This window comes from Oncorhynchus clarkii, chromosome 18, assembly GCF_045791955.1.
Source record: "Oncorhynchus clarkii lewisi isolate Uvic-CL-2024 chromosome 18, UVic_Ocla_1.0, whole genome shotgun sequence".
NCBI classification, from domain to species: domain Eukaryota; kingdom Metazoa; phylum Chordata; class Actinopteri; order Salmoniformes; family Salmonidae; genus Oncorhynchus; species Oncorhynchus clarkii.
In genome coordinates, this window is record NC_092164.1 from 422,678 (window position 1) to 447,677 (window position 25,000).

Sequence of the window (25,000 nt, forward strand, 5' to 3'; positions counted from 1 at the left end):
CTAGTTCACTAGACTGGTTAACAGTCTTGAAGAAACTGGTTCACTAGACTGGTTATGTTGTTAACAGTCCTGAAGAGACTAGTTCACTAGACTGGTTATGTTGTTAACAGTCCTGAAGAGACTAGTTCACTAGACTCGTTATGGTGTTAACAGTCCTGAAGAGACTAGTTCACTAGACAGGTTATGTTGTTAACAGTCCTGAAGAGACTAGTTCACTAGACTGGTTAACAGTCCTGAAGAGACTAGTTCACTAGACTGGTTAACAGTCCTGAAGAGACTAGTTCACTAGACTGGTTAACAGTCCTGAAGAGACTAGTTCACTAGACTGGTTATGTTGTTAACAGTCCTGAAGAGACTAGTTCACTAGACTTGTTAACATTCCTGAAGAGACTAGTTCACTAGACTGGTTATGTTGTTAACAGTCCTGAAGAGACTAGTTCACTAGACTGGTTATGTTGTTAACAGTCCTGAAGAGACTAGTTCACTAGACTGGTTAACAGTACTGAAGAGACTAGTTCACTAGACTGGTTATGTTCTCAACAGTCCTGAAGAGACTAGTTCACTAGACTGGTTATGTTGTTAACAGTCCTGAAGAGACTAGTTCACTAGACTGGTTATGTTGTTAACAGTCCTGAAGAGACTAGTTCACTAGACTGGTTAACAGTCCTGAAGAGACTAGTTCACTAGACTGGTTATGTTGTTAACAGTCCTGAAGAGACTAGTTCACTAGACTCGTTATGGTGTTAACAGTCCTGAAGAGACTAGTTCACTAGACTGGTTATGTTGTTAACAGTCCTGGAGAGACTAGTTCACTAGACTGGTTATGTTCTTAACAGTCCTGAAGAGACTAGTTCACTAGACTGGTTATGTTGTTAACAGTCCTGAAGAGACTAGTTCACTAGACTGGTTATGTTCTTAACAGTCCTGAAGAGACTAGTTCACTAGACTGGTTATGTTGTTAACAGTCCTGAAGAGACTAGTTCACTAGACTGGTTAACAGTCTTGAAGAAACTGGTTCACTAGACTGGTTATGTTGTTAACAGTCCTGAAGAGACTAGTTCACTAGACTGGTTATGTTGTTAACAGCCCTGAAGAGACTAGTTCACTAGACTCGTTATGGTGTTAACAGTCCTGAAGAGACTAGTTCACTAGACAGGTTATGTTGTTAACAGTCCTGAAGAGACTAGTTCACTAGACTGGTTAACAGTCCTGAAGAGACTAGTTCACTAGACTGGTTAACAGTCCTGAAGAGACTAGTTCACTAGACTGGTTAACAGTCCTGAAGAGACTAGTTCACTAGACTGGTTATGTTGTTAACAGTCCTGAAGAGACTAGTTCACTAGACTTGTTAACAGTCCTGAAGAGACTAGTTCACTAGACTGGTTATGTTGTTAACAGTCCTGAAGAGACTAGTTCACTAGACTGGTTATGTTGTTAACAGTCCTGAAGAGACTAGTTCACTAGACTGGTTAACAGTACTGAAGAGACTAGTTCACTAGACTGGTTATGTTCTTAACAGTCCTGAAGAGACTAGTTCACTAGACTGGTTATGTTGTTAACAGTCCTGAAGAGACTAGTTCACTAGACTGGTTATGTTGTTAACAGTCCTGAAGAGACTAGTTCACTAGACTGGTTAACAGTCCTGAAGAGACTAGTTCACTAGACTGGTTATGTTGTTAACAGTCCTGAAGAGACTAGTTCACTAGACTCGTTATGGTGTTAACAGTCCTGAAGAGACTAGTTCACTAGACTGGTTATGTTGTTAACAGTCCTGAAGAGACTAGTTCACTAGACTGGTTATGTTCTTAACAGTCCTGAAGATACTAGTTCACTAGACTGGTTATGTTGTTAACAGTCCTGAAGAGACTAGTTCACTAGACTGGTTTTGTTCTTAACAGTCCTGAAGAGACTAGTTCACTAGACTGGTTATGTTGTTAACAGTCCTGAAGAGACTAGTTCACTAGACTGGTTATGTTGTGAAGAGACTAGTTCACTAGACTGGTTATGTTGTTAACAGTCCTGAAGAGACTAGTTCACTAGACTGGTTATGTTGTTAACAGTCCTGAAGAGACTAGTTCACTAGACTGGTTATGTTGTTAACAGTCCTGAAGAGACTAGTTCACTAGACTGGTTATGTTGTTAACAGTCCTGAAGAGACTAGTTCACTAGACTGGTTAACAGTCCTGAAGAGACTAGTTCACTAGACTGGTTATGTGTCCTACAGTAGAAAGGAAAAGGCTAATCAATGGTGAATGTATTGTGACCTTTTCAGAGAGCCGATGCATTGCACACCTGATGGATAATCAATTGATGAAAGGGAATTATAAAGATGTCTAAATAGACTGCAACGGCGGCCATTTTACATCCGCGGATTCTCCCTCTACCCAATTAGTGTCTGAGACTCTTGGTGTTCGTATCGTGTTGTTTATGTCCGAGACTCTTGGTGTTAGCTCTGTGTTGTTTATGTTTGAGTCTCTTGGTGTTCGTATCGTGTTGTTTATGTCTGAGACTCTTGGTGTTAGCTCTGTGTTGTTTATGTCTGAGACTCTTGGTGTTAGCTCTGTGTTGTTTATGTCTGAGTCTCTTGGTGTTAGCTCTGTGTTGTTTATGTCTGAGATTCTTGGTGTTAGCTCTGTGTTGTTTATGTCTGTGACTCTAGGTGTTAGCTCTGTGTTGTTTAAGTCTGAGTCTCCTGGTGTTAGCTCTGTGTTGTTTATGTCTGAGACTCTTGGTGTTAGCTCTGTGTTGTTTAAGTCTGAGTCTCCTGGTGTTAACTCTGTGTTGTTTATGTCTGAGACTCTTGGTGTTAGCTCTGTGTTGTTTAAGTCTGAGTCTCCTGGTGTTAGCTCTGTGTTGTTTAAGTCTGAGTCTCCTGGTGTTAACTCTGTGTTGTTTATGTCTGAGACTCTTGGTGTTAGCTCTGTGTTGTTTAAGTCTGAGTCTCCTGGTGTTAACTCTGTGTTGTTTATGTCTGAGACTCTTGGTGTTAGCTCTGTGTTGTTTAAGTCTGAGTCTCCTGGTGTTAACTCTGTGTTGTTTATGTCTGAGACTCTTGGTGTTAGCTATGTGTTGTTTAAGTCTGAGTCTCCTGGTGTTAGCTCTGTGTTGTTTATGTCTGAGACTCTTGGTGTTAGCTCTGTGTTGTTTAAGTCTGAGTCTCCTGGTGTTAACTCTGTGTTGTTTATGTCTGAGACTCTTGGTGTTAGCTCTGTGTTGTTTAAGTCTGAGTCTCCTGGTGTTAGCTCTGTGTTGTTTATGTCTGAGACTCTTGGTGTTAGCTCTGTGTTGTTTAAGTCTGAGTCTCCTGGTGTTAGCTCTGTGTTGTTTATGTCTGAGACTCTTGGTGTTAGCTCTGTGTTGTTTATGTCTGAGACTCTTGGTGTTAGCTCTGTGTTGTTTAAGTCTGAGTCTCCTGGTGTTAGCTCTGTGTTGTTTATGTCTGAGACTCTTGGTGTTAGCTCTGTGTTGTTTAAGTCTGAGTCTCCTGGTGTTAGCTCTGTGTTGTTTATGTCTGAGACTCTTGGTGTTAGCTCTGTGTTGTTTAAGTCTGAGTCTCCTGGTGTTAGCTCTGTGTTGTTTAAGTCTGAGTCTCCTGGTGTTAGCTCTGTGTTGTTTATGTCTGAGTCTCCTGGTGTTAGCTCTGTGTTGTTTATGTCTGAGTCTCCTGGTGTTAGCTCTGTGTTGTTTATGTCTGAGACTCTTGGTGTTAGCTCTGTGTTGTTAATGTCTGAGACTCTTGGTGTTAGCTCTGTGTTGTTTATGTCTGAGTCTCCTGGTGTTAGCTCTGTGTTGTTTATGTCTGAGACTCTTGGTGTTAACTCTGTGTTGTTTAAGTCTGAGTCTCCTGGTGTTAGCTCTGTGTTGTTTAAGTCTGAGTCTCCTGGTGTTAGCTCTGTGTTGTTTATGTCTGAGACTCTTGGTGTTAGCTCTGTGTTGTTTAAGTCTGAGTCTCCTGGTGTTAGCTCTGTGTTGTTTATGTCTGAGACTCTTGGTGTTAGCTCTGTGTTGTTTATGTCTGAGACTCTTGGTGTTAGCTCTGTGTTGTTTATGTCTGAGTCTCCTGGTGTTAGCTCTGTGTTGTTTAAGTCTGAGTCTCCTGGTGTTAGCTCTGTGTTGTTTATGTCTGAGTCTCCTGGTGTTAGCTCTGTGTTGTTTATGTCTGAGACTCTTGGTGTTAGCTCTGTGTTGTTAATGTCTGAGACTCTTGGTGTTAGCTCTGTGTTGTTTATGTCTGAGTCTCCTGGTGTTAGCTCTGTGTTGTTTATGTCTGAGACTCTTGGTGTTAACTCTGTGTTGTTTAAGTCTGAGTCTCCTGGTGTTAGCTCTGTGTTGTTTAAGTCTGAGTCTCCTGGTGTTAGCTCTGTGTTGTTTATGTCTGAGACTCTTGGTGTTAGCTCTGTGTTGTTTAAGCCTGAGTCTCCTGGTGTTAGCTCTGTGTTGTTTATGTCTGAGACTCTTGGTGTTAGCTCTGTGTTGTTTATGTCTGAGACTCTTGGTGTTAGCTCTGTGTTGTTTATGTCTGAGTCTCCTGGTGTTAGCTCTGTGTTGTTTATGTCTGAGACTCTTGGTGTTAGCTCTGTGTTGTTTATGTCTGAGTCTCCTGGTGTTAGCTCTGTGTTGTTTATGTCTGAGTCTCTTGGTGTTAGCTCTGTGTTGTTTATGTCTGAGTCTCTTGGTGTTAGCTCTGTGTTGTTTATGTCTGAGTCTCTTGGTGTTAGCTCTGTGTTGTTTATGTCTGAGACTCTTGGTGTTAGCTCTGTGTTGTTTATGTCTGAGACTCCTGGTGTTAGCTCTGTGTTGTTTATGTCTGAGTCTCTTGGTGTTAGCTCTGTGTTGTTTATGTCTGAGACTCTTGGTGTTAGCTCTGTGTTGTTAATGTCTGAGACTCTTGGTGTTAGCTCTGTGTTGTTTATGTCTGAGTCTCCTGGTGTTAGCTCTGTGTTGTTTATGTCTGAGACTCTTGGTGTTTACTCTGTGTTATTTAAGTCTGAGTCTCCTGGTGTTAGCTCTGTGTTGTTTAAGTCTGAGTCTCCTGGTGTTAGCTCTGTGTTGTTTATGTCTGAGACTCTTGGTGTTAGCTCTGTGTTGTTTAAGTCTGAGTCTCCTGGTGTTAGCTCTGTGTTGTTTATGTCTGAGACTCTTGGTGTTAGCTCTGTGTTGTTTATGTCTGAGACTCTTGGTGTTAGCTCTGTGTTGTTTATGTCTGAGTCTCCTGGTGTTAGCTCTGTGTTGTTTATGTCTGAGACTCTTTCTTGTTAGCTCTGTGTTGTTTATGTCTGAGTCTCCTGGTGTTAGCTCTGTGTTGTTTATGTCTGAGACTCTTGGTGTTAACTCTGTGTTGTTTAAGTCTGAGTCTCCTGGTGTTAGCTCTGTGTTGTTTAAGTCTGAGTCTCCTGGTGTTAGCTCTGTGTTGTTTATGTCTGAGTCTCCTGGTGTTAGCTCTGTGTTGTTTATGTCTGAGACTCTTGGTGTTAGCTCTGTGTTGTTTATGTCTGAGTCTCCTGGTGTTAGCTCTGTGTTGTTTATGTCTGAGTCTCTTGGTGTTAGCTCTGTGTTGTTTATGTCTGAGTCTCTTGGTGTTAGCTCTGTGTTGTTTATGTCTGAGTCTCTTGGTGTTAGCTCTGTGTTGTTTATGTCTGAGACTCTTGGTGTTAGCTCTGTGTTGTTTATGTCTGAGACTCCTGGTGTTAGCTCTGTGTTGTTTATGTCTGAGTCTCCTGGTGTTAGCTCTGTGTTGTTTATGTCTGAGACTCTTGGTGTTAGCTCTGTGTTGTTTATGTCTGAGACTCTTGGTGTTAGCTCTGTGTTGTTTATGTCTGAGTCTCCTGGTGTTAGCTCTGTGTTGTTTATGTCTGAGACTCTTGGTGTTAGCTCTGTGTTGTTTATGTCTGAGTCTCCTGGTGTTAGCTCTGTGTTGTTTATGTCTGAGACTCTTGGTGTTAGCTCTGTGTTGTTTATGTCTGAGTCTCCTGGTGTTAGCTCTGTGTTGTTTATGTCTGAGTCTCTTGGTGTTAGCTCTGTGTTGTTTATGTCTGAGTCTCTTGGTGTTAGCTCTGTGTTGTTTATGTCTGAGTCTCTTGGTGTTAGCTCTGTGTTGTTTATGTCTGAGACTCTTGGTGTTAGCTCTGTGTTGTTTATGTCTGAGACTCCTGGTGTTAGCTCTGTGTTGTTTATGTCTGAGTCTCCTGGTGTTAGCTCTGTGTTGTTTATGTCTGAGTCTCTTGGTGTTAGCTCTGTGTTGTTTATGTCTGAGACTCTTGGTGTTAGCTCTGTGTTGTTAATGTCTGAGACTCTTGGTGTTAGCTCTGTGTTGTTTATGTCTGAGTCTCCTGGTGTTAGCTCTGTGTTGTTTATGTCTGAGACTCTTGGTGTTAACTCTGTGTTGTTTAAGTCTGAGTCTCCTGGTGTTAGCTCTGTGTTGTTTAAGTCTGAGTCTCCTGGTGTTAGCTCTGTGTTGTTTATGTCTGAGACTCTTGGTGTTAGCTCTGTGTTGTTTAAGTCTGAGTCTCCTGGTGTTAGCTCTGTGTTGTTTATGTCTGAGACTCTTGGTGTTAGCTCTGTGTTGTTTATGTCTGAGACTCTTGGTGTTAGCTCTGTGTTGTTTATGTCTGAGTCTCCTGGTGTTAGCTCTGTGTTGTTTATGTCTGAGACTCTTGGTGTTAGCTCTGTGTTGTTTATGTCTGAGTCTCCTGGTGTTAGCTCTGTGTTGTTTATGTCTGAGACTCTTGGTGTTAACTCTGTGTTGTTTAAGTCTGAGTCTCCTGGTGTTAGCTCTGTGTTGTTTAAGTCTGAGTCTCCTGGTGTTAGCTCTGTGTTGTTTATGTCTGAGTCTCCTGGTGTTAGCTCTGTGTTGTTTATGTCTGAGTCTCCTGGTGTTAGCTCTGTGTTGTTTATGTCTGAGACTCTTGGTGTTAGCTCTGTGTTGTTTATGTCTGAGTCTCCTGGTGTTAGCTCTGTGTTGTTTATGTCTGAGTCTCTTGGTGTTAGCTCTGTGTTGTTTATGTCTGAGTCTCTTGGTGTTAGCTCTGTGTTGTTTATGTCTGAGTCTCTTGGTGTTAGCTCTGTGTTGTTTATGTCTGAGACTCTTGGTGTTAGCTCTGTGTTGTTTATGTCTGAGACTCCTGGTGTTAGCTCTGTGTTGTTTATGTCTGAGTCTCCTGGTGTTAGCTCTGTGTTGTTTATGTCTGAGACTCTTGGTGTTAGCTCTGTGTTGTTTATGTCTGAGACTCTTGGTGTTAGCTCTGTGTTGTTTATGTCTGAGTCTCCTGGTGTTAGCTCTGTGTTGTTTATGTCTGAGACTCTTGGTGTTAGCTCTGTGTTGTTTATGTCTGAGTCTCCTGGTGTTAGCTCTGTGTTGTTTATGTCTGAGACTCTTGGTGTTAACTCTGTGTTGTTTAAGTCTGAGTCTCCTGGTGTTAGCTCTGTGTTGTTTAAGTCTGAGTCTCCTGGTGTTAGCTCTGTGTTGTTTATGTCTGAGTCTCCTGGTGTTAGCTCTGTGTTGTTTATGTCTGAGACTCTTGGTGTTAGCTCTGTGTTGTTTATGTCTGAGTCTCCTGGTGTTAGCTCTGTGTTGTTTATGTCTGAGACTCTTGGTGTTAGCTCTGTGTTGTTAATGTCTGAGACTCTTGGTGTTAGCTCTGTGTTGTTTATGTCTGAGTCTCCTGGTGTTAGCTCTGTGTTGTTTATGTCTGAGTCTCCTGGTGTTAGCTCTGTGTTGTTTATGTCTGAGTCTCCTGGTGTTAGCTCTGTGTTGTTTATGTCTGAGTCTCCTGGTGTTAGCTCTGTGTTGTTTATGTCTGAGACTCTTGGTGTTAGCTCTGTGTTGTTTATGTCTGTGTCTCCTGGTGTTAGCTCTGTGTTGTTTATGTCTGTGTTCTTCCTCTCAAAAGGTAACATCATAAAGAAAACCATCAGAGTTATTTTGTTCTGTATTTATCTCTGTATACATTGAATAAACAGTAAATTAACCTCTACACGATTGGTGGGTTCCCCTTCGGGACGGTTAAGTTAACGTAGGCTAATGAGATTAGCATGCGGTTCTAAGTAACCAGAACATTTCCCAGGACATAGACATTTCTGATATGGGCAGAAAGCTTAAATTCTTGTTAATCTAACTGCACTGTCCAATTTACAGTAGCTATTACAGTGAAATAACGCCATGCTATTGTTTAAGGAGAGTGCACAGTTATGAGCTTGAAAAGTTATTAATATACCAATTAGGCACATTGGTAGAACATGTTGAATAGAAACGCAATGGTTCTCTGGATCAGTCTAAAATGTTGCACATACACTGCTGCCATCTAGTGGCCAAAATCTAAATTGCCCCTGGGCTGGAATGATACATTACGGCCTTTCTCTTGCATTTCGAAGATGATGGTACACAACAAAATACAACAAACGCAAATGTTTTTTATGTGTATTTGATCTAATTTGATATATTCTCCAACATTCATTACACATTTCCACAAACTTCAAAGGGCTTCCTTTCAAATGGTATCAAGAATTTGCATATCCTTGCTTCAGGTCCTGAGCTACAGGCAGTTAGATTTGGGTATATCATTTTAGGAGAAAATTGAGGGGCGGATCCTTAAGAGGTATATATAGCGAGAGAGAGAGAGAGAGATATTTAGAGAGAGAGAGAGATATTTAGAGAGAGAGAGAGAGAGATAACGAGAGAGATAGAGAGAGAGAGAGAGAGAGAGATTTAGAGAGAGAGAGAGAGATAGCGAGAGAGAGAGAGAGAGAGATAGCGAGAGAGAGAGATATTTAGAGAGAGAGAGAGATAGCGAGAGAGATAGCGAGAGAGAGAGAGAGAGAGATATTTAGAGAGACAGAGAGAGAGAGAGATAGCGAGAGAGATAGCGGGGGAGAGAGAGAGAGATATTTAGAGAGAGAGAGAGAGATTTAGAGAGATAGAGAGAGAGAGATAGCGAGAGAGATAGCGGGGGAGAGAGAGCGAGAGAGAAAGGGGGAGAAACAACAACTGTTTGAGGTGGAGGAAAGGAAAGTAACCATCCAAAACCAAATCCCAGATTAGTATTCTACCAGGGTACATAGGAGAGAGCAGAATCAGAATGAGATGTTGTTGACGCAACCAGAATACTGAAACAAGTGTTTACTTTAGGCCAGCTGCATTAGCTCAGACGCTACACTGTATATGTGCCTGTGTGTGTGTGTGTGTGTGTGTGTGTGTGTGTGTGTGTGTGTGTGTGTGTGTGTGTGTGTGTGTGTGTGTGTGTGTGTGTGTGTGTGTGTGTGTGTGTGTGTGTGTGTGTAGTTCATACAATCCCGGTCCCTGTTTCAGGTTCATAGAACCAGACGGTAGCTGTGTGTCATTCCTCTGACACGATTACATATGCAGCATGGAGAGGGAAAGAAACAACCCTTCTCCCTCTCTCCTCCCTCTCCTCCCTTCTCCCTCTCTCCTCCCTTCTTCCTCTCTCCTCCCTTCTCCCTCCCTCCTCCCTCTCCTCCCTTCTCCCTCTCTCCTCCCTTCTTCCTCTCCCCTCCCTTCTCCCTCTCTCCTCCCTCTCCTCCCTTCTCCCTCTCTCCTCCCTTCTTCCTCTCTCCTCCCTCTCCTCACTTCTCCCTCTCTCCTCCCTTCTTCCTTCTCCCTCTCTCCTCCCTTATTCCTCTCTCCTCCCTTCTCCCTCTCTCCTCCCTCTCCTCCCTTCTCCCTCTCTCCTCCCTTCTTCCTCTCTCCTCCCTCTCTCCTCCCTTCTCCCTCTCTCCTCCCTTCTTCCTCTCTCCTCCCTCTCCTCCCTTCTCCCTCTCTCCTCCCTTCTTCCTTCTTCCTCTTTCCTCCCTTCTTCCTCTCTCCTCCCTCTCCTCCCTTCTCCCTCTCTCCTCCCTTCTCCCTCTCTCCTCCCTTCTCCCTCTCTCCTCCCTTCTCCCTCTCTCCTCCCTTCTTCCTCTCTCCTCCCTTCTCCCTCTCTCCTCCCTTCCTCCTCTCTCCTCCCTCTCTCCTCCCTTCTCCCTCTCTCCTCCCTTTTTCCTCTCTCCTCCCTCTCCTCCCTTCTCCCTCTCTCCTCCCTTCTTCCTTCTTCCTCTTTCCTCCCTTCTTCCTCTCTCCTCCCTCTCCTCCCTTCTCCCTCCCTTCTCCCTCTCTCCTCCCTTCTCCCTCTCTCCTCCCTTCTTCCCCTCTCCTCCCTTCTCCCTCTCTCCTCCCTTCTCCCTCTCTCCTCTCTCCCCCCTCTCTCCTTCCTCTACTCCTCCCTCTCTCCTCCTTCTCTCCTCCAACATCCCTCTCTCCTCCCTTCTCCCTCTCTCCTCCCTCTACTCCTCCCTCTACTCCACCCTCTACCCTCCCTCCACCCTCCCTCATCGCTCTCTCCTCCCTCTCTCCTCCCTCCCTCCTCCCTCTACTCCTCCCTCTCTCCTCCCTCTCTCCTCCCTCTACTCCTCCCTCTACTCCTCCCTCTCTCCTCCTTCTACTCCTCCCTCTACTCCTCCCTCTACTCCTCCCTCTCTCCTCCCTCTACTCCTCCCTCTACTCCTCCCTCTCTCCTTCCTCTACTCCTCCCTCTCTCCTCCCTACTCCTCCCTCTACTCCTCCCTCTCTCCTCCCTCTCTCCTCCCTCTACTCCTCCCTCTACCCTCCCTCTACTCCTCCCTCTCTCCTCCCTCTACTCCTCCCTCTACTCCTCCCTCTACTCCTCCCTCTCTCCTCCCTCTCTCCTCCCTCTACTACTCCCTCTACTCCTCCCTCTACTCCTCCCTCTACTCCACCCTCTACCCTCCCTCTACCCTCCCTCTACCCTCCCTCGTCCCTCTACTCCTCCCTCTCTCCTCCCTCTACTCCTCCCTCTCTCCTCCCTCTCTCCTCCCTCTACTCCTCCCTCTCTCCTCCCTCTACTCCTCCCTCTACTCCTCCCTCTCTCCTCCCTCTATCCTCCCTCCTCCCTCTCTCCTCCCTCTCCTCCTCCCTCATCCCTCGCTCCTCCCTCTCTTTATGGCTGCTGTTGGATGACATTTCCTGTCCCCCTTTTTATATCACCAGGAGAATTAGTAAACATAAACGTTGAAACTGCTTAGGCTTAAATTGACGAGGCCTCGAGTAATGGCTTGAAAAGCTCTTCCTCCTTCCCTATAATCGTCCATCAAAATGGGTGATATAAAATCCTAACAACCTGCAAAACTTTTTCTCAGCCGACAATATATCTTTGTGACAAAGCACACTCTGCTCATCTGACAGCGAGAGAGAGAGGAGACCGTTAGTCACCAAACACACAGTCACAACATCTACTTAAACAGTATCTGCTCTTCTGACACAGAGAGGAGACCGTTGGTCACCAAACACACAGTCACAACATCTACTCCAACACTATCTGCTCTTCTGACACAGAGAGGAGACCGTTGGTCACCAAACACACAGTCACAACATCTTCTCCAACACTATCTGCTCTTCTGACAGAGGAGACCGTTAGTCACCAAACACACAGTCACAACATCTACTCCAACACTATCTGCTCTTCTGACAGAGAGAGGAGGCCGTTGGTCACCAAACACACAGTCACAACATCTACTCCAACACTATCTGCTCTTCTTTACAATCCCAGGTATTTTTCTTCCACGTGTTTTGTACTCCAGCTGATCGGATGTCAATGTTTTTTGTTCGTAATTCTTCAAGCACCAGAAAATATAACCTTCAGATTAAAGGCAGCTCTAATTCTAACCAATGGAAATAAAAACTTGAATCTGGTGTAAAACTGAACGACAATATCAGGCTCTGTCTGCATCTCAAATGGGACCTTACTCCCTACGTAGTGCACTACACTATGACTAGGGCCCATGGGGACTATATGGGGAATAGGGTGCCATATGGAACTATATAGGGAATAGGGTGCCATATGGAATATATATAGGGAATAGGGTGCCATATGGAACTATATATAGGGAACAGGGTGCTATTTGGGAATCTTCCTCTATGTAGGCACATAGTGCACTACCTCTGGCGAGCAGATGCATTTGACTTCCTGTTACTCATCATGTTCATATCTATGATGGAGAACAAAACAACTGCAGCCCTCAACAACAAACTCAGCGAACCTTGTGCATGAGTCCACAATAGAACCCTATTCCCTACATAGTACACTACTTTCGACCAGAGCCCTATAACACCCTATTCCCTACATAGTACACTACTTTCGACCAGGGCCCTATAACACCCTATTCCCTACATAGTGCACTACTTTAGACCAGGGCCCTATAACACCCTATTCCCTACATAGTGCACTACTTTAGACCAGGGCCCTATAACACCCTATTCCCTACATAGTACACTACTTTAGAGCAGGGACCATAGGGCTCAGTAGTATTTGTATTTGTCATAAATGAACTTGTTTTCCAAAAGGGAACCAGCAGATGTTTCCATCAAACCATTCCAGTGTTTTAATATCTCCTGGAACATAAAAGGTATATATTCATGTTAGGACCGCCGTTGGTAAATTAGTGACGACAAAACGGTAAACACATCCCAGTTTTTCCTGCGCTACAAAGGACTGAACAGACTGGCAATAGGGCCATTTGGACAAATTCCAGACGGGCTGGTCCGTCTGTAGCACAGTAGGCCGGGACGGGCTGGTCCGTCTTTAACACAGTAGGCCGGGACGGGCTGGTCCGTCTTTAACACAGTAGGCCGGGACGGGCTGGTCCGTCTGTAGCACAGTAAGCCGGGACGGGCTGGTCCATCTTTAACACAGTAGGCCGGGACGGGCTGGTCCGTCTGTAGCGCAGGAGGCCGGGACGGGCTGGTCCATCTGTAGCACAGTAGGCCGGGACGGGCTGGTCCATCTGTAGCACAGTAGGCCGGGACGGGCTGGTCCGTCTGTAGCACAGTAGGCCGGGACGGGCTGGTCCTTCTGTAGCACAGTAGGCCGGGACGGGCTGGTCCTTCTGTAGCACAGTAGGCCGGGACGGGCTGGTCCGTCTGTAGCACAGTAGGCCGGGACGGGCTGGTCCATCTTCAACACAGTAGGCCGGGACGGGCTGGTCCATCTGTAGCACAGTAGGCCGGGACGGGCTGGTCCATCTGTAGCACAGTAGGCCGGGACGGGCTGGTCCGTCTGTAGCACAGTAGGCCGGGACGGGCTGGTCCTTCTGTAGCACAGTAGGCCGGGACGGGCTGGTCCTTCTGTAGCACAGTAGGCCGGGACGGGCTGGTCCGTCTGTAGCACAGTAGGCCGGGACGGGCTGGTCCATCTTCAACACAGTAGGCCGGGACGGGCTGGTCCGTCTTTAACACATTAGGCCGGGACGGGCTGGTCCATCTTTAACACATTAGGCCAGTCTAAATTAGGTTGGTTTTCCTGCCGAACGATTATTACTTGGCAAAACTCAGTTGTGTTGAAAATCCTGAAGCCTGATTGGTCTGCAGAGGGAGATGATGCAGCCTCCGGGAACACAGCGTCTACAGAGTCGACATCGGTTCGAATCCCACCTACTGCCCCTTGACACAACCTCTCTCTATCTCACCCCACTGTCATCCTCTCCCTCAGTAGCTGATCAACAACTAAAAAACACCCCAAACACGGTGTGATTTCTGGTCCCAGTCTGTCACTCAGGAACTGGGAGGTGAGTATGAACAAGCTGATCCTCCTCTCCTCCTCTCCTCCGCTCCTTCCCTCCTCCTCTCCTCACCTCCTCTCCTCCCCTCCTCCTCTCCTCCCCTCCTCTCCTCCTCCTCTCCTCCCCTCTCCTCCTGTCCTCCCCTCCTCCCCTCCTCCTCTCCTCCCCTCCTCTCCTCCCCTCCTCCCCTCCTCTCCTCCCCTCCTCCCCTCCTCTCCTCTCCTCCCCTCCTGTCCTCCCCTCCTCCTCTCCTCCCCTCCCCTCCTCTCCTCCCCTCCTGTCCTCCCCTCCTCCCCTCCTCCCCTCCCCTCACCTCCTCCTCTCCTCTCCTCCCCTCCTCTCCTCCACTCCTCCCCTCCACTCCTCCCCTCCTCTCCTCCCCTCCTCCTCCCCTCCTCTCCTCCCCTCCTCACCTCCCCTCCTCCTCCTCCTCTCCTCTCCTCCTCCCCTCCTCCCCTCCTCCCCTCCACTTCTCCCCTCCTCCCCTCCCCTCCCCTCCCCTCCCCTCCCCTCCTCCCCTCCTCCCCTCCTCCCCTCCACTCCTCCCCTCCTCCCCTCCCCTCCCCTCCCCTCCTCCTCTCCTCCCCTCCTCTCCTCTCCTCCCCTCCTCCTCTCCACTCCTCCCCTCCTCCCCTCCACTCCTCCTCTCCTCTCCTCTCCTCCCCTCCTCCCCTCCACTCCTCCTCTCCTCTCCTCCCCTCCTCCCCTCCTCCTCCCCTCCTCCTCTCCTCCCCTCCTCCCCTCCTCCCCTTCCTCTCCTCCCCTCCTCCCCTCCTCCCCTCCCCTCCTCCTCCTCGTCTCCTCTCCTCCTCCCCTCCTCCCCTCCTCCCCTCCACTCCTCCCCTCCTCCCCTCCCCTCCCCTCCTCCCCTCCTCCCCTCCACTCCTCCCCTCCTCCCCTCCCCTCCCCTCCTCCTCTCCCCTCCTCCCCTCCTCCTCTCCCCTCCTCCCCTCCACTCCTCCTCTCCTCTCCTCCCCTCCTCCCCTCCCCCTCCCCTCCTCCTCCCCTCCACTCCTCCCCTTCCTCTCCTCCTCCCCTTCCTCTCCTCCCCTCCTCCCCTCCTCCTCCCCTCCTCCTCTCCTCCCCTCCTCCCCTCCTCCCCTCCTCCCCTCCTCCCCTCCTCCCCTTCCTCTCCTCCCCTCCTCCTCCCCTCCTCCTCTCCTCCCCTCCTCCCCTCCTCCCCTCCTCCCCTTCCTCTCCTCCCCTCCTCCCCTCCCCTCCTCCTCCTCCTCTCCTCCACTCCTCCCCTCCTCCCCTCCCCTCCCCTCCCCTCCTCCCCTCCTCCCCTCCTCCCCTCCACTCCTCCCCTCCTCCCCTCCCCTCCCCTCCCCTCCCCTCCTCCTCCTCCTCTCCTCTCCTCCTCCCCTCCTCCCCTCCTCCCCTTGACTCCTCCCCTCCTCCCCTCCCCTCCCCTCCCCTCCTCCCCTCCTCCCCTCCTCCCCTCCACTCCTCCCCTCCTCCCCTCCCCTCCCCCCCTCCCCTCCCCTCCCCTCCCCTCCCCTCCTCCTCTCCTCCCCTCCTCTCCCCTCCTCCCCTCCTCCTCTCCCCTCCTCCCCTCCTCCCCTCCACTCCTCCTCTCCTCTCCTCCCCTCCTCCCCTCCCCCTCCCCTCCTCCTCTCCTCTCCTCCCCTCCTCCCCTCCACTCCTCCCCTTCCTCTCCTCCCCTCCTCCCCTCCTCCCCTTCCTCTCCTCCTCTCCTCCCCTCCTCCCCTCCCCCTCCCCTCCTCCTCTCCTCCCCTCCTCCCCTCCACTCCTCCCCTTCCCCTCCTCCCCTCCTCCCCTTCCTCCCCTCCACTCCTCTCCTCCCCTCCTCCCCTCCACTCCTCCCCTTCCCCTCCTCCCCTCCTCCCCTTCCTCCCCTCCTCTCCTCCCCTCCTCTCCTCCTCTCCACTCCTCCTCTCCTCCTCTCCACTCCTCTCCTCCCCTCACCACCACTCTAACTAATGAGTTGCTGTAAATGAGAGGGTTTGACAGTGTTTGTCCCGGTGGTGACGACAAGCCCAGCCAAGGTGCCCCCTCTCTCTCTCTCTCTCTCTCTCACACACACACACACACACACACACACACACACACACACACACACACACACACACACACACACACACACACACAAGCAGTGTGTGACTGGCTCTGAGGAGAGTAGAGCTGAATATTGATACTTCATACATCAGCTGCTTACCCTCCCATATGGCTGTGCCCTCCCCTGACCAGCCGGCTGGCTGACCTCTCCTCTCCTCCCCTTTCCTCTTCTCTCATTCTCCTCCCCTCAACAATATGGGTTGTTTTTTTTTACATTGGTCTCTCTCCCTTTCTCTCTCTCTCCCTCTCTCTCTCTCTCTACTTCCTCCCCATTGGCCCCTCTGAACCTCTCCATCCCACAAGCCCCTCCAGATTTACCAATGCCCTCGTTCCCACCAACCTTGACTCAATGTTACATCTGGAGCAGAGGCAGAGCCACACACAACCCCCACCATCCACAGTCGGCCCCTTGATTTACAGAGAGTCATACAACCCCCACCATCCACAGACGGCCACTTGATTTACAGAGAGTCACACAACCCCCACCATCCACAGACCCCCACCATCCACAGACGGCCCCTTGATTTACAGAGCCACACACAACCCCCACCATCCACAGACGGCCCCTTGATTTACAGAGAGTCACACAACCCCCACCATCCACAGACGGCCCCTTGATTTACAGAGAGTCTACAACCCCCACCATCCACAGATGTCCCCTTGATTTACAGAGAGTCACACAACCTAAATGGTGGTGTGTGTGTGTGTGTGTGTGTGTGTGTGTGTGTGACTCTGCTTAGTTACAGTGTGTAGAGGGGCTGATGCTGGGTGTGTGTGAAGAGAGGGATGCTTTGCCTACATTGGGTTTGGGAGAGAACAGTCACAAGATGAGCAGAGTGAAGTAACTGTGTGTGTGACTGGCTGTAGCAGAAACTGGAGTCATGATGTCTGGAGACGCCCAGGGGGACTGCTGCTGCTGGGCGCAGATGGACAGACAGATGAACAGACTGATGGACAGACTGATGGAGGGACTGATGGACAGACTGATGGAGGGACTGATGGACAGACAGATGGAGGGACTGATGGACAGACAGATGGAGGGACTGATGGACAGACTGATGGACAGACAGGTGGAGGGACTGATGGAGGAACTGATGGACAGACTGATGGACTGATGGACAGACAGATGGAGGGACTGATGGACAGACTGATGGAGGGACTGATGGACAGACTGATGGAGGGACTGATGGACAGACAGATGGACAGACTGATGGACAGACTGATGGAGGGACTGATGGACAGACTGATGGAGGGACAGATGGAGGGACTGATGGACAGACTGATGGAGGGACTGATGGACAGACTGATGGAGGGACTGATGGACAGACTGATGGACAGACAGATGGAAGGACTGATGGACAGACAGATGGAGGGACTGATGGATGGATGGACGGACGGCTGGGCTATCACACAGGCCGAGATATACCCAATGATACAAGCTTAGGATGGATGGACGGACGGCTGGGCTATCACACAGGCCGAGATATACCCAATGATACAAGCTTAGGATGGATGGACGGACGGCTGGGCTATCACACAGGCCGAGATATACCCAATGATACAAGCTTAGGATGGATGGACGGACGGCTGGGCTATCACACAGGCCGAGATATACCCAATTATACAAGCTTAGGATGGATGGACGGACGGCTGGGCTATCACACAGGCCGAGATATACCCAATGATACAAGCTTAGGATGGATGGACGGACGGCTGGGCTATCACACAGGCCGAGATATACCCAATGATACAAGCTTAGGATGGATGGACGGACGGCTGGGCTATCACACAGGCCGAGATATACCCAATTATACAAGCTTAGGATGGATGGACGGACGGCTGGGCTATCACACAGGCCGAGATTGACCCAATGATACAAGCTTAGGATGGATGGACGGACGGCAGGGCTATCACACAGGCCGAGATATACCCAATTATACAAGCTTAGGATGGATGGACGGACGGCTGGGCAATCACACAGACCGAGAAATACCCAATTATACAAGCTTAGGATGGATGGACGGACGGCTGGGCTATCACACAGGCCGAGATATATCCACTGATACAAGCTTAGGATGGATGGACGGACGGCTGGGCTATCACACAGGCCGAGATATACCCAATTATACAAGCTTAGGATGGATGGACGGACGGCTGGGCTATCACACAGGCCGAGATATACCCAATTATACAAGCTTAGGATGGATGGACGGACGGCTGGGCTATCACACAGGCCGAGATATACCCAATGATACAAGATTAGGATGGATGGACGGACGGCTGGGCTATCACACAGGCCGAGATATACCCAATGATACAAGCTTAGGATGGATGGACGGACGGCTGGGCTATCACACAGGCCGAGATATACCCAATGATACAAGCTTAGGATGGATGGACGGACGGCTGGGCTTTCACACATTCCGAGATATACCCAATGATACAAGCTTAGGATGGATGGACGGACGGCTGGGCTTTCAAACAGGCCGAGATATACCCAATGATACAAGCTTAGGATGGATGGACGGACGGCTGGGCTATCACACAGGCCGAGATATACCCAATTATACAAGCTTAGGATGGATGGACGGACGGCTGGGCTATCACACAGGCCGAGATATACCCAGTGATACAAGCTTAGGATGGATGGACGGACGGCTGGGCTATCACACAGGCCGAGATATACCCAATTATACAAGCTTAGGATGGATGGACGGACGGCTGGGCTATCACACAGGCCGAGATATACCAAATGATACAAGCTTAGGGTGGATGGACGGACGGCTGGGCTATCACACAGGCCGAGATATACCCAATGATACAAGCTTAGGATGGATGGACGGACGGCTGGACTTTCACACAGGCCGAGATATACCCAATGATACAAGCTTAGGATGGATGGACGGACGGCTGGGCTTTCACACAGGCCGAGATATACCCAATGATACAAGCTTAGGATGGATGGACGGACGGCTGGGCTTTCACACAGGCCGAGATATACCCAATGATACAAGCTTAGGATGGCTGGACGGACGGCTGGGCTATCACACAGGCCGAGATATACCCAATTATACAAGCTTAGGATGGATGGACGGACGGCTGGGCTATCACACAGACCGAGATATACCCAATGATACAAGCTTAGGATGGAGGGACGGACGGCTGGGCTATCACACAGGCCGAGATATACCCAATTATACAAGCTTAGGATGGATGGACGGACGGCTGGGCTATCACACAGGCCGAGATATACCCAATTATACAGAAATACCTTATTTTCCGTGATTGAATTCTGGCCAGTGACTATAGTTTTACTCTAACTAGCAAAAGATATCCTTCATGTCACATCCTTCATGTTTCCACTCACAGCTAAGAGACATTAAATGAAAGCTCATCGTATACAATGCCAGGACTGGCTCCGTGTTCTCCTGCCAACGTAGCAGCCATATGGTGTGGTTCCATGGCGCTGTAACAGTAATCAAATCTAATCAAGTAGTGTTTACGATACTTACAGTATTATGGTCTGTCACAAACTCGTTGACAGGCTTACCGTGGGCCGGTGCAGCACATCATACCGACCCAGGTCTTCTTCTAGTTTATGTTTCCACCAGGTATACGACAAGACCAACACCTGCTCGTCAAACATCTCACTGCAAAATCATGGGCATTCATTTGGAGTTGGTCCTCCCCTTGCTGTTATAACAGCCTCTTCTGGGAAGGCTTTCCACTCGATGTTGGGACATTGCTGCTGGGACTTTCATTCAGCCAATAGAGCATTAGTGTGGTTGGGCGATTAGGCTCGCAGTCGACGTTCCAATTAATCCCAAAGTTGTTCGATGGGGTTGAGGTCAGGGCACTATGCAGGCCAGTCAAGTTCTTCCACACCGATCTTGACGAACCATTTCTGTATGGGACTGGCTTTGTGCATTGGGGCATTGTCATGCTGAAACAGGACAGGGCCTTTTCTCAGACTGTTGCCACAAAGTTGGAAGCACAGAATTGTCTAGAATGTCATTGTATGCTGTAGCGTTAAGATTTTCTTTCATTGGAATTAAAGGGCCCAAACCATTAAAAACAGCCCCAGAACATTATTCATCCTCCACCAAACTTTACAGTTGGAACCATGCATTCGGGCAGGTAGCGAACGACTGGAATTCGCCAAACCCAGATTTGTCCGTCGGACGGTGTTTATCATTGATTCCGCCATGTTGGATTTTTGGCCATCAGCAGATGAGAAGGGTGTCTATATTAGTGTGTTTGGCCATCAGCAGATGAGAAGGGTCTCTTTATTATTTTGTTTGGCCATCAGCAGATGAGAAGGGTGTCTTTATTAGTGTGTTTGGCCATCAGCAGATGAGAAGGGTGTCTTTATTAGTGTGTTTGGCCATCAGCAGATGAGAAGGGTGTCTGAGTGCAGGTGCAGACCTGACACCATATGCTCCTCTATCCGTCCGGAGCCAGAGAGCCGTTCACTAAACTGACAACAGACGCCACAGATGTTTGGCCTTATGAGGCTGGCAACACCGGCCAATCAACATCAGTGTTCTCACCACCCTAACGCCAAAGAGAGTGGCAGTGATTATTGCATCCCTTCCCCAGTTGATATCAGACCTGTCTAGGACACATAACACCCAGCTGATATCAGACCTGTCTAGGACACATAACACTTCACCCGCTGATATCATACCTGTCTAGGACACATAACACCCAGCTGATATCAGACCTGTCTAGGACACATAACACCCAGCTGATATCAGACCTGTCTAGGACACATAACACTTCCCCCAGTTGATATCAGACCTGTCTAGGACACATAACACCCAGCTGATATCAGACCTGTATAGGACACATAACACTTCACCCGCTGATATCAGACCTGTCTAGGACACATAACACCCAGCTGATATCAGACCTGTATAGGACACATAACACTTCACCCGCTGATATCAGACCTGTCTAGGATACATAACACTTCCCCAGCTGATATCAGACCTGCCTAGGACACATAACACTTCCCCAGCTGATATCAGACCTGTCTAGGACACATAACCCTTCCCCCAGCTGAAATCAGACCTGTCTAGGACACAAAACACTTCCCCCAGCTGATATCAGACCTGCCTAGGACACATAACACTTCCCCAGCTGATATCAGACCTGTCTAGGACACAAAACACTTCCCCCAGCTGAAATCAGACCTGTCTAGGACACAAAACACTTCCCCCAGCTGATATCAGACCTGTCTAGGACACAAAACACTTCCCCCAGCTGATATCAGACCTGTCTGGGACACATAACACTTCCCCAGCTGATATTAGACCTGTCTAGGACACATAACCCTTCCCCCAGCTGATATCAGACCTGTCTAGGTCACAAAACACTTCCACCAGCTGATATCAGACCTGTCTAGGACACATAACACTTCCCCAGCTGATATCAGACCTGCCTAGGACACATAACACTTCCCCAGCTGATATCAGACCTGTCTAGGACACATAACCCTTCCCCCAGCTGAAATCAGACCTGTCTAGGACACAAAACACTTCCCCCAGCTGATATCAGACCTGTCTAGGACACAAAACACTTCCCCCAGCTGATATCAGACCTGCCTAGGACACATAACACTTCCCCAGCTGATATCAGACCTGTCTAGGACACATAACCCTTCCCCCAGCTGAAATCAGACCTGTCTAGGACACAAAACAGTTCCCCCAGCTGATATCAGACCTGTCTAGGACACAAAACACTTCCACCAGCTGATATCAGACCTGTCTAGGACACATAACACTTCCCCAGCTGATATTAGACCTGTCTAGGACACATAACCCTTCCCCCAGCTGATATCAGACCTGTCTAGGTCACAAAACACTTCCCCCAGCTGATATCAGACCTGTCTAGGACACATAACACTTCCCTAGCTGATATCAGACCTGTCTAGGACACATAACACTTCACACAGCTGATATCAGACCTGTCTAGGACACAAAACACTTCCCCCAGCTGATATCAGACCTGTCTAGGACACAAAACACTTCCCCAGCTGATATCAGACCTGTCTAGGACACATAACACTTCCCCAGCTGATATCAGACCTGTCTAGGACACATAACACTTCCTCCAGCTGATATCAGACCTGTCTAGGACACATAACACTACCCCAGCTGATATCAGACCTGTCTAGGACACATAACACTTCCCCAGCTGATATCAGACCTGTCTAGGACACATAACACTTCCCCAGCTGATATCAGACCTGTCTAGGTCACATAACACTTCCCCAGCTGATATCAGACCTGTCTAGGACACATAACACTTCCCCAGCTGATATCAGACCTGTCTAGGTCACATAACACTACCCCAGCTGATATTAGACCTGTCTAGGACACATAACACTTCCCCAGCTGATATCAGACCTGTCTAGGACATATAACACTTCCCCAGCTGATATCAGACCTGTCTAGGACACATAACACTTCCTCCAGCTGATATCAGACCTGTCTAGGACACATAACACTACCCCAGCTGATATCAGACCTGTCTAGGACACATAACACTTCCCCAGCTGATATCAGACCTGTCTAGGACACATAACACTTCCCCAGCTGATATCAGACCTGTCTAGGTCACATAACACTTCCCCAGCTGATATCAGACCTGTCTAGGACACATAACACTTCCCCAGCTGATATCAGACCTGTCTAGGTCACATAACACTACCCCAGCTGATATTAGACCTGTCTAGGACACATAACACTTCCCCAGCTGATATCAGACCTGTCTAGGACACATAACACTTCCCCCAGCTGATATCAGACCTGTCTAGGACACATAACACTTCCTCCAGCTGATATCAGACCTGTCTAGGTCACATAACACTTCCCCAGCTGATATCAGACCTGTCTAGGTCACATAACACTTCCCCAGCTGATATCAGACCTGTCTAGGTCACATAACACTTCCTCCAGCTGATATCAGACCTGTCTAGGACACATAACACTTCCCCAGCTGATATCAGACCTGTCTAGGACACATAACACTTCCTCCAGCTGATATCAGACCTGTCTAGGTCACATAACACTACCCCAGCTGATATCAGACCTGTCTAGGACACATAACACTTCCCCAGCTGATATCAGACCTGTCTAGGACACATAACACTTCCCCCAGCTGATATCAGACCTGTCTAGGACACATAGCACTTCCCCCAGCTGATATTAGACACAGCAACATCATTCTGTAACATAATATTTATCTCGAGAAAAACCAACAGACAAATTAGTGTGTAAATGTGTATTTTGGACGGAGCCATGTTGTCCTGGCGCGACTAGGTACGGCGGTGCCTTCCTGCTTTCCACATTCTGGGCACAGAGAGGTGGGACAATGTGATTATTCTGCCGGCGCACGTTTTTTAATAGAGAGACGAAGGCAACACATGGCACGTTTAGATCGCGTCCCAAATGTCGCTCTGTACCTGATGGGCCCTGCTGATGGGCCCTGGTCTAAAGTAGTGCACTACATAGGGAATAGGGTGCCAACTCTGGTCAAAAGTAGTGCACTACGTAGGGAATAGGGTGCCAACTCTGGTCTAAAGTCATGCACTACGTAGGGAATAGGGTGCCAACTCTGGTCTAAAGTAGTGCACTACGTAGGGAATAGGGTGCCATTTGGGAAACATCCTGAAAAACAGGCTTTTGGCAAAGCAATCTGGAGACTGAAGCCTCCGCGCTGGCATCGTTAAACGTGTATATAGATTCTGCTGGGTTCTGATTATTGGACTGGTAGAAAACGTTGAAAGCGAGGACGTCCCGTTGCTTAGATTTTCCACCCTGTTTAGAAACGGTACGACGAAGGAAGGGAAGACATTCCAACGTTCACACCGTATCTCCGATTCGTTCCTCCCCTGCCTCTTAAGCTGATACCCCACGTTACCTTGAAGATATTAAACGTAGCCATTCAGCGTCGTCGGCTATACAACATTTATTTTATCTTCACGTTCATTTCATTTTATCCAGGATGATTTATAAAAACTTGAAAGGGGACCCGGGAACTGAAATAGTGTAAATGGTGCAATGTGATCTGAGTGCAGGAACCGTTCCTTCTCTTTGCATCTGAAAGTCACAGTGATTTGTGTTGTTACGGCTCTGTCAGGCTGACGGCGTCTGGATTGACGGGGACCGGCGTTATTCCTGCAGACCTCTTTATGAGAATAGAGGTTAGGCACTTTTCTCATCAGCCGCTGTGACAGCCAGATGAGAGGTGGGGCCGTGCGACCGGCTGACAACTAAATGTGTAGGAGCTTAGCAACATTCTGCATACGAGGAGAGAGAGAGAGACTACAAGACGGTTCAAACTCCAATTTTACCAGAAATAACTCAAACGCAGCGACCATGAAGCGTGACCCGACGTTGTTAGCAAAGAGGAGGGAGGAGGGGAGGGAGAGAGAGAGAGATGTAGAAGGGGGTTAGGACAAGAGAGAGAGAGGTAGAAGGGGTTAGGACAAGAGACAGAGAGAGAGAGAGAGGTAGAGGGGGTTAGGACAAGAGAGAGAGAGAGAGAGAGAGAGAGAGAGAGAGAGGTAGAAGGGGTTAGGACAAGAGACAGAGAGAGAGAGAGAGGTAGAGGGGGTTAGGACAAGAGAGAGAGAGAGAGAGAGAGGTAGAAGGGGTTAGGACAAGAGAGAGAGAGAGAGAGAGCGAGATGAAGACAGCTTCTCCATCCTGGAGGGGGAAATCAATCATTTCCAGTCCCAGGGACATGTACTAATCTGTGGCGACCTAAATGCCAGAACCGGACAAGAACCTGACACCCTCAGCACACAGGGGGACAAATACCTGCCTGCAGGTGACAGCATTCCCTCCCCCATATATAGGCACAACTATGACAACATAACCAACAAAAACGGGTCACAACTCCTGCAGCTCTGTCACACGCTGGGTATGTACATAGTCAATGGTAGGCTTCGAGGGGACTCCTATGGTAGGTACACCTATAGCTCATCTCTTGGCAGTAGTACTGTAGACTACTTTATCACCGACCTCAACCCAGAGTCTCTCAGAGCGTTCACAGTCAGCCCACTGACACCCCTATCAGACCACAGCAAAATCACAGTCTACTTGAACAGAGCAATACTCAATCACGAGGCATCAAAGCCAAAGGAACTGAGTAACATTAAGAAATGCTATAGATGGAAGGAGTGCAGTTTGGAAACCTACCAAAAAACAATTAGGCAACAACAAATTCAATCCCTTTTAGACAGTTTCCTGGGTAAAACGTTCCACTGTAATAGTGAAGGTGTAAACTTGGCAGTAGAACATCTTTACAGTATATTTGACTTCTCAGCTTCCCTATCAAATCTAAA